The sequence below is a fragment of the Pipistrellus kuhlii genome, unplaced genomic scaffold (genome assembly GCF_014108245.1).
Source record: "Pipistrellus kuhlii isolate mPipKuh1 unplaced genomic scaffold, mPipKuh1.p scaffold_m20_p_22, whole genome shotgun sequence".
Classification (NCBI taxonomy): Eukaryota; Metazoa; Chordata; class Mammalia; order Chiroptera; family Vespertilionidae; genus Pipistrellus; species Pipistrellus kuhlii.
Genome location: NW_023425521.1, coordinates 7371504 through 7381718, shown reverse-complemented (window position 1 = coordinate 7381718; position 10215 = coordinate 7371504). Strand labels below are relative to the sequence as shown.

The 10215-nt window shown below is 42.8% G+C and overlaps 1 protein-coding gene across 13 annotated transcripts in view; it reads left to right on the top strand.

The window, feature by feature from the left end:
• The first annotated feature begins 214 nt into the window (after positions 1-214).
• HELZ (helicase with zinc finger) overlaps positions 215-10215 on the top strand; it is a 108164-nt gene continuing 98163 nt past the window's right edge. For 5 of the 13 annotated variants that reach the window (XM_045586295.1, XM_036450758.2, XM_036450759.2 and 2 more), the window contains exons 1-3: positions 217-318; positions 1679-1734; positions 5706-5762. The gene's annotated coding sequence lies outside the window, so the exon portion shown is untranslated. Of the gene's footprint in view, positions 319-1425; positions 1560-1678; positions 1735-2710; positions 2786-5705; positions 5763-10215 lie in introns of those variants that run through there. The other 8 variants (XM_045586292.1, XM_036450761.2, XM_036450760.2 and 5 more) reach the window with 8 other exon arrangements.

The window sequence follows — 10215 nt, the reverse complement described above, 5'->3', positions numbered from 1 at the left end:
GGGGAAAAGAGAGTCCGGGGCTGGAGCCGAGCGGAAAACCCCAAAGCCACCTTATTGAAAACATACAAGGTGACTTTTAAATGCAAAAGGACCCAGAGGAGGGAAAAGGGGGCCGGGCCGAGGGCGCCCCGGGCCGGCCGGCCAGCCCCGGGGAGCAGCAACTTTCCGGGCGGGAGGTGCGGCCCGAGGGGCGGCGCCGGCGGCGGAGGCGGGAGTCGGGGGCCAAGGGGGGAGTCACTTTAAAGGCTCTTTCTTACCCATAATGCTTTGTGGGGACGTTGACAAGTGGATCCAAGATGGCGTAGAAAGTAATGACAGGTAAGTCCTGACTTCCCCCTTCTCCGCCGCCGGGACCGTTCTGCGAGGTGCCGGAGCCCTCCGGGGAGCGGGCCGGACTCCCCCCCGGCCCCCCGGGCCCCGGGAGCGGCGGCCCCGCGGCGGGCGGAGGGCCCGGGCGGCCCGCGGCGGGGGCCTCCGAAGCGGGGCGCTTCGAGGCGAGGCCCGGACGCTGGGGCTGTTTACAGCGTTTCCCCCTCCTCGGTCCCCCCCTTCTCCGCCGGGGGCCGCGGCGCCCCGGGCCCCCGGCGGCGGCGGAGGGGGCCCAGCAGTCCCGGGCCCGGGAGGCGGCGGGAGGTCTCGCCCGGCCCGGGCTCCCCGCGAGGGGGAGGCAGCCCCCTGCACGCTTCCTCCCCCCGGGTGGCGGCGGCCGGGGGTGTGGAGCGTGCGGCCTCCCACGCCCCGCTGGCTCGCTCGCTCGCTCGTTCGGCCCCGCGGGGCTGGGGCTTCCATGCGGGCGGGCGGGGCGGGTGCCGGAGGGTGGGCGTCTGGGAAAGTGGGTCAGGGGGGCGTCCCCTCCTTCCTCCTCCGCCCAGAGCTGTGGCCTCTGCTTCTTCACTTTCTTCTTCCCCCCCCTTTCTCCGCCCCCCTCTTCGGAGATTCTCTCTGGGCCACCGGCACGTCCACAAAAATAAAAACAGACCCCCCTTCCCTAGAGAGTCCCTTCCAGACGCTCCTTCTCTGGGGCTCAGGGGGTGCGGGTCTATTTAGGGACTAGGATTCCCCCCCCCCCCAAATGATTTGGGCCTTTTACACCCTCTCCCCTCCCCACGCAACCCCCGTGCGGAGGGTCCTCCAGGTAGAGCTGGAAGCCAGGGGCTCAGGGTTCTTTTTTGGATTGGGTTCCTTAGGTTTTTTTGTTTGAAACTCAAAAGATGGCTATGCCTTCACAACTTATACTTTTTCAGGCAAATCATTAATGGAAGATGTGTAACCCCGGAGACAGTGGATTCCTGGGCGGGGTGGGGGCCGGGGGAGTTGTCCTGGCTAGTTTTTGTTGTTAATTTTACCCTCTCACACTCACATTCATGGGTTTCTTTTTCTCCTTCATTTCTTCTTCTTCTTCTTCTTTTTTTTTTTTTTTGAAAGTAAGGTCAGTTAGTACTGAAAGAGATGACTTTTTAAGTTGTGGCTTTTCAGAACGTTTTGTAATCTCTCTATCACACTGGAATTTTTGTTTTGAAGTTAAGACTTGTTTACACGCTTCCTACTGTACCATTTTGGTAACTTTTTCCACTTGAAATTTAGATGCCCTTTCACTTCAGGCTGATAAACCGTTTGCTGCTGATCATGACCGTGACTGGTGGTGTGTAGACACATTTTACTTTTCTATTTACCTCAGGAATCGGACGAAGTAATTGATCGCTAAAGAACTACAGTGCTGGTGAGATGTGTAAGGTGAGACGGCAGTTAAAAATGACCTACCTTTTTCCCTTCTTTATTTTAATCAATTCATAAGAGTAAGGCTGAGACTAAGTGAATTTGATGGGTCCATCTTTATTTTCCAAATCATTCATTCTGTCAGATGGTATATAATAGTACAGGCAAAGCTAGATTTAGAAACACACACACACACACACACACACACACACCCCAAACTTTTTCAGTGGTTCCAACATGCTGTCATAGTGGAACTTACCCAGAGCCAAATATTATTTGCAGCTATCTTTGATCAGTATCTTCACCTGGGGTAATTATAGCGTGCCTATTTAAATTTCCTTGTGTAATTTTAATTGGATGTCTTAATTTTATCAGTGTTTTGGTATCCACAGTGTAAAGTCCCCTTACTCTCCATTGACTGTCAGTGATTGCGCCTGTGGATTTTGTTGTTTCCACAGATTGAGCACTCTTGTAAAGTTCACCATTTCCATGGCAAAGAATCATTTTAGGTAGATCAGTCACTCCTGCTTTTATTTTCTGAAAAATTGAATAGTACTTGTCCCTCTCATAGTTATTTTGAAATAAAAAGGAGAGTGCTGAGTTTTGTTTAATTTATTAAGGGTAAGTCTGGTTTGTCATTATTTCCTGGTCACACTTGGTGTGTGAATTCAAATTACTTTATTTAATGTAACTTCTAATGCTTTGGACTTAAAGGGCATTGATGTCGTGTTAGTAAACAGTTGGCATTTAGTATTGAGGAAAAGGAAAAAAGTTTGCGAAATTTGCATTTTTCACAAGCAATCTTTTGAACTTTAAACAATTTTATTGAGAAAATTAAGTTATGGTAGATTGGTTACCACAGGTTTTTTTTTTGTTTTTTTTTTAACACATCTGGGTAGCATTTGGGTTTTGAAATTGTCTCTCAAACTTTTTCATATCTATCACAACATCTGTTTAAGAATGTTTAAGAAGTGCTTTATTTTTTTTTTTTCAGATTGAAGCATACAATTGACATTTTACCTTAAAAAAAACTTGGGAGAGAAAAGTGGACATAAACTACGATCGTTTTGTGAGTGCACACATCACATTTGCTTGTGTTTGAAACTCAGCAGTGCTTGTGTGTATTACATTTATTTTTATTATTTGAAGAGCAAATGTGGATTTTAAAATTTATTTTCAGCTTATAGATGGAGACATATTCTTGCTGTAGGCTTCCCAATCTGAAACTTTTATCTTTTTAAAAAAAATTTACAAATTACTTTGTGGAAAGGAACCAGTGACCTGCCTTTTGGCCTCTGGTGATGTTCATTGTAGTCTAAAATTTAACATTTAGAAATAAGTAATCTTGTGTGGCTAGTGTTGTTTGGCCTGTATTGTGTCAAGACATTTTCCACAGGTTTCACACATGTGGACCATGTGAAGTGCTAGTCTTCACTTCAAAGTGAAGCTCGTGGTTGGCCACCAAACAAGTTATTTCACAAATTCTTCTAAAATGGGAAATACCGTAGTCTTGAAGGTTGTGGTGAAGTAGAAGTCTGGGTCTTTGAGCTGAATAAAGACATAGCTTTTTTAGTCTGTCCTTTTGGCTGGGAAGCCAGGACACTATTTTTAGGGAAGGCTGTAGTTTTGGGAGCCAGTAAGTAAGTACCTCTATCAGCTGGTAAACTTTTGCAATTGTTAGCAAGAAGTTTCATTTTCTGATACCATAAACATTTAATCTGCATTGCTTTAAAGTCCATATCCATTTATGGAGTGTCCAGTGTTTTACTGGAGAGAGGACTGATGCCCAACAACAGGAGAAACCATTCCTACTTGCAAAAGGCCTTGTGCAGTTTGAAAATATACAGCATGTCATGAATGTCTAAGAACATATTGTAGAGGGACTACAAATAAGTAGACCAGGTCTTATACATGCATTTTTATTTTCTGTTTAAGAAGTGGGCTTGGTATTGATATTAAATACAAATCAGTCTATAATTGTCTGTCAGACTATATTTAAGAGTCAAATATAGACCCAGCACAAGACATAAGGTCCTTTGGCTGTTGTTTCAAATGCATAGAAGATTTTAGGGCTAACTTTATCAACCCACATGAGAGGGGGAGGGGCTACTTAAAAATTGTAAGCAATTGTTCTGGTTGTTTATTTTCACAAACTTAGATAAGTGTATGTGCCAATATAATTTGATTTCTACGTAACATTTTGAAATGTCTTCTAGGAGAGAACTATGATATGTGTGGAGAGTGTGGCCTCACCAGCTTACAGTTCATTTAAATTGATGGGTGTAGTCAGGATTATTTCTGTAGCATTGGCTAGAAGGAGCATAAAACACAGTGGTCACTTCAGTGGTGGCTGAGTAATACTTTTGAGTAATCCTGAATTTAATAGAGGCAATAATTCTTTAAAAATAATATTGTAGATGTGACATGGAGACTTAATTTACATATAATAATTTTTCAAAAGCTACCATCTGTTTAAAACATTGAAAGTTTTTCAGCATACTACCAAATAGTCACACCAATTTGTTTACTTGTGTCAATTGTACTGGATTAGTTTTTCCAAGAGCAGTAAGTTGTCTGATAAAACCAGAATTTGTATATTCATCTTGTTTTTGAACAAAAACAAACAAACAGAAAACCAAAACTAATTGATTCATCCACAAGGTTCTTCAAAGGGTACATAGTATGTTTTTTGACTGGACCATTCTGAAATGTGAATGTTTGTGATTTTTGTTATTTCTGTGCCATGCTTTCTTTTGTGGAAATTCTTGTGAAAGATTGTAAAGTGAGCTGCTTATCAGTAGACAATATGTGTAACTAATAATCATTTTAAGATTTTTATTTTTATTCACTTATTTTATGCAAAACTGATGCATTCTATAGGAGGCAAATATGAGCAGTACTTAAGTGTATGAAGTAAAATAGAATAAAAGGGAAAGCCTCTTTTTAAAAAAAATATATTTTATTGATTTTTACACAGAGAGGAATTGAGAGAGATAGAGAGCTAGAAACGTCGATGAGAGAGATACATTGACCAGCTGCCTCCTGCACACCCCCCACCGGGGATGTGCCCGCAACCAAGGCACGTGCCCTTGACCGGAATCGAACCCGGGACCCTTCAGTCCGCAGGCCAACGCTCTATCCACTGAGCCAAACCGGTTTTGGCAGGAAAGCCTCTTTTTCTCCCTCCTCCATCTTTAGTCGTGTTCTCCTGAGCTGACCATAGAAAACAGTTAGTGTCATTGGCTTTTGGGAAAACTCTCAGTGCTGAGGTGTATTGGTAGCAGTGAGAGCAGAGGGAGAAATAGGGAAGGCATGGCCACTGAACTGTTCAGATGGCACTCTTATTTCCTGTGATGTTAAGTAATACTGATAATCTTAAACTACCAGCAATTGAAGATAACAGTAATTGAAACACTTCAACAGTTAATTCCATTGTTGGAATCGTAAAGTTTTTGATTTGTGGATATTTTAAGGAAGGAAGTATTGATGAATAGAAGTCATATAACTATAGGGCTGAGTTAATGGTGATAATTACCATCTGTGGGATTACATCTTTACTATTGGCTTTTTGTAACTTATTATCTCTCCTTTAATTCTCATAACAACTCCAAATAGTTGTTATTTACATTTTGCAAAGGAGGAAATTTAGATGAAATGTGAACTAACATAACAGCACAATGCTGGCAAGGAGTGGTGCTGGTGTTCTCTCCACTGTGCTCTCCTGCTTTTGTCTAGTCTATCTTTATTCTCCGGACAAGGACTTTTAGGCCTGGAGAATTAAGATGATTTGTCCAAGGTCACCCAACTAAGTAGTAGCAACATTAAACCAAACTTCTATCTCCAGAACTCTTATCTCAGGACTCTTGGTCCTGGCTGGTTATGCTACATATTTTTGAAATACTGTGGACCAAAAGACCAAATGCTTCAGAACTATGTCAGCAATGGTATTTTCTACTCTGTGTTTAAAAGCCCCCTTCTCTCTCTTTCAGAAATTATAAAGAGCTCTGATGGGCTATTTGGGTGATACCCAGTGCAGTGAACTGCAGGTGAGTAAAATTTGTGAGAGCTTTATTTAGAAAATAAGAACCTGGTAATGTATGAGAAAGAGACAGAGCAGATCTCATCTAGATGAGAATTTCTGGCCAGATAGTATGAGATGGGACAGGGCCGAAGCGTGGTGACCTGAAGATGTGGGTCCTGATTCAGTGGCTGCTTCTGGATCAGACTGGATGATGCCGAGCAGCCTCTGCAGAAACCGCCTGCCGCTTTTTCAGTCTGTGTGAAGAGAAGTGAGGGTAGGTTAATCTTCCACTCTGTTCTGAATGAGTAACTGCGCAGGGGCTCAACCTATCAACAGGATTGGAACTGGAGAGGTCCTTCAGTTTTTGTGTCAACATTCTTGAGTGGTAATCACCCGATGCTCTGATGAACTTGGTTAACTATTGAATTGTTTTTTTTTTCTGTTATCTGCCCTGCATATATTGTCATGAGTGACTGTATATTTGCATCTTAGAGGATCTGGATACTGAGAATACATCAATAGGAACAAAAGTTTAAACTTTTCCACTCATGGTTGTGTTCCCTCCACACAATGGTTATAATAGTCCTTCAAATTATTTCTTGCTGAAATGCTCTGCTACTAGTAAGTAATACATATTATTTCACAGTAATTTGTTTCCTTGATTCCTTGTAGTACTTTGATCTTTCATTATTAGACTTAGATAATGGTAATACTGTAGAAAAACAATGAGAATACTGTTTCAATATTGACCTTGTGGGGCATCAGTGCTAAAATTATTTTTATTATTATTTTTAAAAATATATTTTATTGATTTTTTACAGAGAGGAAAGGAGAGAGAGAGAGAGAGTTAGAAATATCGACGAGAGAGAAACATTGACCAGCTGCCTCCTGCACACCCCCTATCGGTGATGTGCCCACAACCAATGTACATGCCCTTGACCAGAACTGAACCCGGGCCCTTCAGTCCGCAGGCCGATGGTCTATCCACTGAGCCAAACTGGCTTTGGCTAAAATTATTTTTTGATATATTCTCAATATTAGTCTTTAGATATCACCAACTCTAGAAAACTTCATGTGTTAATAAAATGACTTGCCATCCTGCCTTTTGAAATATGGCTGGGTAAGATTTATTTATTTATTTATTTTTAAAAATATATTTCGTTGATTTTTTACAGAGAGGAAGGGAGAGGGATAGAGAGTTAGAAACATCAATAAGAGAGAAACATCAATCAGCTGCCTCCTGCTCACACCCTAGTTGGTATGTGCCTGCAACCAAGGTACATGCCTTTTACCAGAATTGAACCTGGGACCCTTGAGTTCGTAGGCTGAGCCAAACCGGTTAGGGCTGGCTGGGTAAGATTTATAAGACATTGCCAGCTACTTTTTACCTAACTCTTTTAAGCTGGAGGTTTTAGTTTTCTGTTCCTTGTAGGTTAAATAACATTTTTCCCTTTTTAGGTCGATGCTCAACCGCTGAGCATCATTCTTTTTCTTTTTTAAACTGTACCAGAGTATCTTGGCCCCTAGTTCTTTCATTTGTCCACCAGTTCATACTGCTTTTTAACTGTGACAGTCCACCACTGAGCCAGCAAGTTCTTTGAGGATCTTAGAGACTTTAATGTGACACTATTCTATACTTTTAGGATTTATAATTAAGTTTGGGCTTGGTTACTTGCTCATTGCTCAAATAATACCTGGTTGTAGGGGTTCTTTGCTTCTTGAGTATATGCTTGTTCTGCACGATGCAGCCCCCACAGGTTCCTGGGGATGATCTGAAGACTGGTTGAGGTGGCTTGTAGGTCCTTGGAAAGCTGGGATCTGAGGTGGTCATAGTTATCATGGTAAAGAGTGTGGGAGAGGAGAGCTTCCAGGTAAGGCCAGAGTGAGGCGTACAAGGGAGGGGCAGACCTCTTCTTGAGACTATATCAAGCTTGTATCTTGGAACCCCTCTCTTTCCTCAGTATGGGGCAACTTTCTTTCTTAAATTAGGTAATTTAAGAATTGATATTAAATAGTTAAAATTTGGGTTATTACCCATATAGTTGATTTTCTTTTTGGCATTCCATTAAAATACATTTTACTGTTTTTAAATTATGCATATAATTTGATTTTTTTTTCTATTTATTAGATCATGAAACATTTCCATGTTAAAGGTGTCATTATTTTAATTTATATGATTACATTTTGAAAGGCTGCAAAATATTTCATCAAGTCATACTCTCATAGTTTACCTAAATCTTTTTATGTTAAGTACTTATGCTGCTGGCTGGTTTTCATTTAATACTTTTATCTACATTATTGTAAATACTAGTGACCCGGTGCGTAAAATTGGGGCACATTACAAGGGAGACCCAGAGTCAAGTCCCCGTCCACCCACATGCACCTTAAAATAGCATGAGACCCAGACCTGGCAGCCCCCTACCCTCCATTGGGCTAGATCCAGACCTGGCCCTTCCCACCCTTGTCAAGCCCTGCCAGGCAGGGGGCAGCCTCAGGTCCCCTGGCCCTGCACAGGATGGGGGTGTGTGGCCTGAGGTCCCCTGTCAAGCCCCGCCAGGCAGGGGGCACAGCCTCAGGTCCCTTGGCCGGTGCTGGGGCTGGGGTGCAGCCTGAGGTCCCGCAGTCTGGTGTCGCAGTGGGGGGCGCAGCCTGAAGTCCCCTGTCAAGCCCCGCCTGGTGGGGAGGTGCGGCCTGAGGTCCCCTGGCCTAAGCACCAGAACAGGGGGCGAGGCCCGAGGTCCCTTCAAGCCCCCTGGGGGTGGGGCAGGGCGTAGCCTCAGGTCCCTGCTGATTGCTATTAGGGGAACTTGGTCTCAGCTGTGGGTGTAGCCATCTTTGTGATGGAGTGATGGTCAATTAGCATATTCCCTCTTTATTAGACAGGATATTGTAGTCTTTTCTGACTAACTATATCTCTAGGATAAAATTTTGAATACATTATTGTTGACGTGGTAAGAATGTTTTTATGGCTTTGCCATACCATTTTTCAAGAATATTTTCCACTTTGTATTACTAACAGATACATGGATAGTTCTATTTCACAAAAACTGGACAGAAATACATTTTTCCTGAAAAGTTTTTGCTCATTTAATAGTGTAAAGTGGCCCTTGCATTTCTTTTTTCTACAATGTTGAATTTTGTCTTCGAACCTCTTCATATTGAATTGTTTGTTCATATTCTCAGCTATTCAATAAATTATTGATGTGGGCTTTGGATGATAAAGCAAGTATAACCAGGTAATAAACAGGTGATTATTAAAAAAATAACTAGAGCACATTCAGTGAAAATGTTCAAAGAGAGTCTGGTTTAGATGGTAAGTGATCTTGGGAAGAGTGTTTGAAAGGGGAATAGGTGAATTTTGCAGATACTTATGGGGCATCCCCTGTGTACCAGGTGCTGTTGCATTCCCTGAAGGCTTCTCAAGTTATCATCATGGCTCCCACCTTGTTGAAGGAGGAGGCTGCTTGATAATGCTTGAGGTTTGACCTATGGCGACTCTGGCTGCTGAAGACCCTTTGTGGCTGTTTGGAGGGCTGAGTGGGTCACTGTCCAGACCATTTTAACTCATTCATGGCAAATTCCACTATGCCATGGCACTCTCCTTAAGCAGCTCTGTTCTGAGGGATACAAAGATGAATAAAACATCATTCCTACAGAGAAGAAGGAGTCATCTAGTAGGGAGAACAGGAGCACTAAAAAAATGAAAGGACTAATAAGAATTAGGTGCTATAAAAGGGGTTCAGACAAAGTGCTTAGGCAGTTAAGTGGAGGGAGTGATACTGCCCCTTTGGGGCATTTACATTATACTACTGTGAGGCAATAGAAATAAGAGACATTCGGAGGGAAGGATAGCTTGAGCAAAGGCCAGGGGAGGCGGGGTGGTGTCAAAAATGAGGCATGTGTCAGGAAACTGCATATCCAAATTACCGAGACGTGGAATACTTAAAGGAACATAGTGGAAGGTGAGGCTGCCAAGTAATCAGGACTGGGTTTTGGAGGATCTTAAATGTCAGACTGAGGATCAATACGATGGATTGGTAGTTTGGAGAAACTTGAAACAGGGACTTTGGTTCATAGTAATACTCCAAGTGACCTGAAGTGAATTGGTGGCCTTGGGAATGGAAAGGAGATGGATTTAAGAGATGTTTTAGAGGCTGAACAGAAAGATTTGGTGACTGATTAGAAAGGTAAGGGAACAGTCAGTTCTGTCTCAAGTCAGAGATGGTTGAAGTTTTTATGGTTGGGTGGCTGACAGAATGGGGCATCAGGAATAGGGATGTCAGGAGGAAGAACAGGTCTCAGAGGCTGAGACTAGAGAAAGATGAATTGGTTTTTGTGTTGAGATTAAGGATTTACTAGTAGAAAGTAGAAATAAAAAATTTAATCCCTTAGGGGAGCCGTTGCCAACCAGTGGTCTGCAGACCATTGGTGGTCTGTGAGTTCTGAAAGGTTGGCAACCCCTACGTTAGGGAACTGAT